This window comes from Lampetra planeri, chromosome 17 (genome assembly GCF_965212315.1).
Source record: "Lampetra planeri chromosome 17, kcLamPlan1.2.h2, whole genome shotgun sequence".
NCBI classification, from domain to species: domain Eukaryota; kingdom Metazoa; phylum Chordata; class Hyperoartia; order Petromyzontiformes; family Petromyzontidae; genus Lampetra; species Lampetra planeri.
In genome coordinates, this window is record NC_136123.1 from 4309190 (window position 1) to 4315746 (window position 6557).

At 44.2% G+C, this 6557-nt stretch overlaps 1 protein-coding gene across 1 annotated transcript in view; it reads right to left on the minus strand.

The window, feature by feature from the left end:
* Positions 1-6216, minus strand: part of LOC144723286 (lysosome membrane protein 2-like) — a 29318-nt gene extending 23102 nt beyond the window's left edge. The window contains exon 1 of the mRNA XM_078601894.1: positions 6017-6216. The gene's annotated coding sequence lies outside the window, so the exon portion shown is untranslated. The remainder of the gene's footprint in view (positions 1-6016) is intronic.
* Between the last annotated feature and the right edge of the window lie 341 nt (positions 6217-6557).

Consider the following 6557-nt stretch of genomic DNA (forward strand, 5'->3'; position numbering starts at 1 on the left):
ACGAAGTGGCTTATCATGCGAAATTGTATAGCAGCCAAATACTCTAAGCGCGTGATGTTGATTCTAAATGTAGAGGGAAAACCGGAGGACCCGGAGAAAAATCCACGCAATAACGGGGAGAGAGACGCAAACTCCAAATATACAGCAAGCATCAGGGTTGGTATCGAACCCACAACTTCCTTCATACCAGGCAAAGTAGTTAACATCTCATCACTGATGTAAGCCAGGGATGGGAATAAACCCGAGGCCCTCGGATTGGTAGCACAGCACAACAACCCCTATGCCACCACAAAGATACAGATCCCCTTTTATAGCGTTTCACAAACAAGTAGCTGCACGCGCCTATGGAGGCCGACACGGCACACAAGGGGGTGGGTGACCGTCACACAATGCCCGGTCGCCAAGGAGAGGCCGTCCACCTGGGGAGAAGGAGCGATGTGAATCACGTGTTGGTGTGCTCGTCGTTCTGCCTGGGTGGACGACTCGACGACATCGTGAGATCGAGCTGGCGGTGGCGGCGATTTGAGGCCCCCTCCGTCCGGCAGTGGATTTTGCATACCAGTCAACCCCTTATCAGTGCCCTACCTTATTACAGACCAATTGAGACGTATCAGTTACGCCGTGACCTTATAAATCTCAACGTTCATCCTAAAAAGTCCCATCACAAGGGAGAAACAGAAACAAATGGAAAAATATTTGTTTTTGTCTGTATTGAAACGTCTGTATGCCATATGGACCTGAACACTAAATTTCCCTGTACATGAATACGGGGTAAACCGTATGAATTGACAGGTAAGGGATTATGAAAAAATAATAGGTTTTACCCTTACTGGCAATAAAACAGGTGTTAAGATATTCTTGGTTCTTTCGGATAAGTCACGTAGAAGGGAAATAATAAAATAATATTTATGTAAAACAATTATTATTGTATTATTTCACTTCTACGTGACTTTACCGAAAGAACCAAGAATATGAATCCCTGCCGTCACGAAAGCTTTAAATCAAGGTGTTAAGATGTTCAAACACCAAATAGTAAGCCTTTTGTAAAGGAATCAAGTTCGCATATTAACCACACAAACTTGTGGTGAACATGCACAACCACAAGTTCTGTTTGTGGTTAATGCGAACTTGATACCTTGTAAAAGTTTATAATTACTGCTTGAACATCTTAACACCCGTTTTATTGACAGAAAGGGTAAATCTTCTTGGTTCTTTCGGTAAAGTCACGTAGAAGGGAAGTAATAAAATAATAAAAATAAAACATAATAAAACAATTCTCACGACGTTTCGGCCACAACGCAAGCAGCCATCCTCAGGCGAAGAATGAAACACCCCAAGCTTGGAGCGTATATTTAAGCTGGGTTAGAGGGGGGGGAGGTGGGAAGAAGAGCGCCTAAACAAAATAATTTGCATATCAAGAGGAATTCAGCATATGGAAAATGCGTAGGAGGTGGGCGGGGGGGGTTCCAAATCAATACTATGCCCGTGCATTATGCAGGATTAGCAGCATCAAAGGGGGGGGGGGAAGGGGGGGAGCATTAACAAAGGAAAGGAATGTTAATAGTATGTAGCTGTAGTTACTAAACAACCACGTAAAAAACTACAGTATAAACTGCATGACAAACTAAAGTATAAACTACATAGCATCATCAGTAAACTTACTATACTCTACAATAAGCTGAGTTACTAAACAGTAAGTAATACATGAAAAATTCTACGTTGTAAAAAATTATATAATATGCTTCCATCTAAACTTTATTCTCTTACATCACACGCGTCTATACCGTACTATATACTTCCATAGGCAAAACCAACATTAAATTACATACTGTATTGCTATAAACCACCCTATACCTTATACATTTTTAATATAACACTATGTATTATTCTACCCACCCTAATGTGTATCAAAATGGTTTATTACGTCCTTCCAGTGATTGCTAAGCCAGAATCCATCTTCTCGGTTAAAATTGTCTCTGTGTTTGTAAATGTGGATCGCCTCATGTACGAATCTCTCATGATAGCCAGATGGCTTGCAGAGAACCTCTGTCTTGGAGAAGTCAATGTCATGTGAGCCCACTGAGTTGTAACAGTGATCTGCCACGGCTGAGGTGTTTGTCCTACAGTGTTTCAGGTCAGCTTTATGTTCACGGATGCGGTCCGAGACATGTCGTTTGGTTTCCCCAATGTAACTGCTACCACAGAGGCAACTTAGTTTGTAGACACCAGGGTATTGTATGTCTGGAACCACATCTTTTACAGACGGTACCAGATCACGGATTTTATGTACTGTGTTGAATCGGACCTGGATCTTGTGTTTAATCAGGATTTTGGAGATCTTTTTTGTGACCCCAGCAATGTAGGGTAAGGTGATGGTCTTGAAAGGCTCCTCAACAGGATCTTTCTTGGTGGTAGGAGTGATGGCTTTGCGGATTGTGTAGTCGGAGTAACCATTAGCCTTAAGAGCTTGGCGTACGTGTTTGAGTTCACTGGAAATGTGTTCATGGTCGGAGATGCATTGGGCTCTATGATATAGAGTCTTGATGAGAGAATTCTTCTGGGATGGATGGTGGTGGGAATCCGGTTTTAGATAAGCATCCGTGTGGGTGGCTTTCCTGTAGACAGAGTGGCTCATTGAACCATCAGGTCTCCTTTTGATTAGGACATCCAAAAAGGGTAGCTTGCCATCATTTTCGACTTCCATGGTGAATCTGATGGCTGGGTGTATGGAATTGATATGGTCGAGAAATTGGTCTAGAGCAGGCCGGCCATGTGGCCAGATGACAAAAGTGTCGTCTACGTACCTCTTCCATAAGGTCGGGCGTAGAGTCGCAGTCTGGATGGCGTCCGTCTCAAATTTCTCCATGAAGATGTTGGCTACAATCTGTCCCCAGACGACCTGCTTGTCAGTTTTGATGTGGTTTCCTTGTTCACCAAGGTGCCTGTGCCTGACACCATCGCAATCATTGAAGACTTGGTTCATCAAGGACTGAATGCTGGGGTACGCCCCCTGGTGAGACACTGCTTAACCAATACATACTTCACCTGGAATGGAACCTTCTACAAGCAAATTGAGGGCACCCCAATGGGCTCCCCCTTATCTCCGGTTGTAGCCAACATCTTCATGGAGAAATTTGAGACGGACGCCATCCAGACTGCGACTCTACGCCCGACCTTATGGAAGAGGTACGTAGACGACACTTTTGTCATCTGGCCACATGGCCGGCCTGCTCTAGACCAATTTCTCGACCATATCAATTCCATACACCCAGCCATCAGATTCACCATGGAAGTCGAAAATGATGGCAAGCTACCCTTTTTGGATGTCCTAATCAAAAGGAGACCTGATGGTTCAATGAGCCACTCTGTCTACAGGAAAGCCACCCACACGGATGCTTATCTAAAACCGGATTCCCACCACCATCCATCCCAGAAGAATTCTCTCATCAAGACTCTATATCATAGAGCCCAATGCATCTCCGACCATGAACACATTTCCAGTGAACTCAAACACGTACGCCAAGCTCTTAAGGCTAATGGTTACTCCGACTACACAATCCGCAAAGCCATCACTCCTACCACCAAGAAAGATCCTGTTGAGGAGCCTTTCAAGACCATCACCTTACCCTACATTGCTGGGGTCACAAAAAAGATCTCCAAAATCCTGATTAAACACAAGATCCAGGTCCGATTCAACACAGTACATAAAATCCGTGATCTGGTACCGTCTGTAAAAGATGTGGTTCCAGACATACAATACCCTGGTGTCTACAAACTAAGTTGCCTCTGTGGTAGCAGTTACATTGGGGAAACCAAACGACATGTCTCGGACCGCATCCGTGAACATAAAGCTGACCTGAAACACTGTAGGACAAACACCTCAGCCGTGGCAGATCACTGTTACAACTCAGTGGGCTCACATGACATTGACTTCTCCAAGACAGAGGTTCTCTGCAAGCCATCTGGCTATCATGAGAGATTCGTACATGAGGCGATCCACATTTACAAACACAGAGACAATTTTAACCGAGAAGATGGATTCTGGCTTAGCAATCACTGGAAGGACGTAATAAACCATTTTGATACACATTAGGGTGGGTAGAATAATACATAGTGTTATATTAAAAATGTATAAGGTATAGGGTGGTTTATAGCAATACAGTATGTAATTTAATGTTGGTTTTGCCTATGGAAGTATATAGTACGGTATAGACGCGTGTGATGTAAGAGAATAAAGTTTAGATGGAAGCATATTATATAATTTTTTACAACGTAGAATTTTTCATGTATTACTTACTGTTTAGTAACTCAGCTTATTGTAGAGTATAGTAAGTTTACTGATGATGCTATGTAGTTTATACTTTAGTTTGTCATGCAGTTTATACTGTAGTTTTTTACGTGGTTGTTTAGTAACTACAGCTACATACTATTAACATTCCTTTCCTTTGTTAATGCTCCCCCCCTTCCCCCCCCCCCTTTGATGCTGCTAATCCTGCATAATGCACGGGCATAGTATTGATTTGGAACCCCCCCCGCCCACCTCCTACGCATTTTCCATATGCTGAATTCCTCTTGATATGCAAATTATTTTGTTTAGGCGCTCTTCTTCCCACCTCCCCCCCCTCTAACCCAGCTTAAATATACGCTCCAAGCTTGGGGTGTTTCATTCTTCGCCTGAGGATGGCTGCTTGCGTTGTGGCCGAAACGTCGTGAGAATTGTTTTATTATGTTTTATTTTTATTATTTTATTACTTCCCTTCTACGTGACTTTACCGAAAGAACCAAGAAGATGAATCCCTGCAGTCACGAAAGCTTTAAATAGAAAGGGTAAAACCTATTCTTATTTTTTCAGATATGGGATTGACCACCATACACACGGCAGCGAAGCGTCACAACGCTATTGGTTGTGTGGTTAGGGGGAGCGGTTCCGGACCTCCCCTAGGTCGACTCAGCCTCAAACGATTACCTGGTGCAGGTGTGTAGCGTGGTGCTGGTGGCCACAACCACCGTGCCGGCCTTCATAGGCTGCTGCTGCTGCTCGCTAACAGCGCTTGCCTCAAAGTATGTGAAGACGTATACGGTGGCGAGGGAGATTCTTTATCTTTGTAATACATTTAAGAGGCTCGCAGATTATAACAACACAGCGTTCGAAGCGTGGGGGGTGGGCTCTTGATTTTAAATTTTCGTGACTGCAGGAATCCATACACTTTTGTTCTTTCGGTAAAGTCACGTAGGTAGAAAATAAAATAATTCACGACGTTTCGGCTTTTAAAAAAACTTTAAAGCTTTTAAAACAGTCTGCCTCATCAGCAGACCACGCTTTCCCACCGGATGACTTGATGAAAGCTTTTTTAAAAGCTTTAAAACAGTCTGCCTCATCAGCAGTCCACGCTTTCCCACATGATGACGGCCGCTTGTGTTGCGCCCGAAACGTCGTGATTTATTTGTATTTTATTTGATCCCTACGTGACTTTACCAAGAGAACCAAAGAGCTTAGGGGGGGGGGGGGGCTCACTGAAGTGTTTGGCACCAATCTGAACACAACCGTGGCTTTCTGCAGGGGGCGAGGCAGTAATCTCTCTGCTCGTGTGCACACAAATAATCATCCCCCATCACCAATTGCCAGCCATCACCACGCCCGGCCGCCTTTGTCTCCCCGCCAGTGTCGATGTTTACGACACACCGCACCATGTGAACTCGTTTGAGGCCGAGTCGACCTAGGGGATGAGTTCCCTGGGACCGGTTCGAATCGATCGTTGGCCACTGCCACACAACGAGTCGAGGTCGTGGTCGTACAGACAACGACGACATAAATTTACGGAAGTTGCGGTCAGATGTTGCAAACCCCCTCAACATCGTATTTCTAACCAACGACCTCCATTTACATCACCACCAAACACACCACCACAGCTTCTAGAGGAGGACTGACTTGGCCTAAGCGCCACAACACAAGACGAGCAGCCCTAAAAACTCGCCTCAGAATGTCTTATTCACGACAACAACAATAACAACATACTTGCAATGATTTCTTTCCTTCTTTCTTGTTTGCTCGGATGAAAGTCGTTGATGCTCATTCGGCGTCAGCCAACACCGTGTTTTCGTTGTTGTTGTTTTTGTTCTGTGTGTGCGCTAAACGTAGCCCAACACAGTCGCGTGCGTGTTGGCCCCGATGTCAAAATTGTGTGGCCGCTTCTCTTTCCGGGATTTAAAACGAAATCCTCCCCCCGCACTGCGCATGCGCGTGCCCCCCTCCCACTCGTCCCCCCCCCCACGGGGGGGCTCTGCCACCAGGGGGAGCAAATCGACTTCTGTTATTCTTGGTTCTTTCGGTAAAGTCACGTAGAAGGGGCATAATAAAATATTTCGTTTTATCTTTTTAATATTTATTATTTCCCTTCTACGTCGAGTCGACCTAGGGGATGAGGGAAATAATAAAAAAATTGTTTAATATTTTTTATTATTTTATTATTTCCCTTCTACGTAAACTAATAAAATAATGTTTTATATTTTTTTATTTTTTTATTTCCCTTCTACGTGACTTTACCGAAAGAACCAAG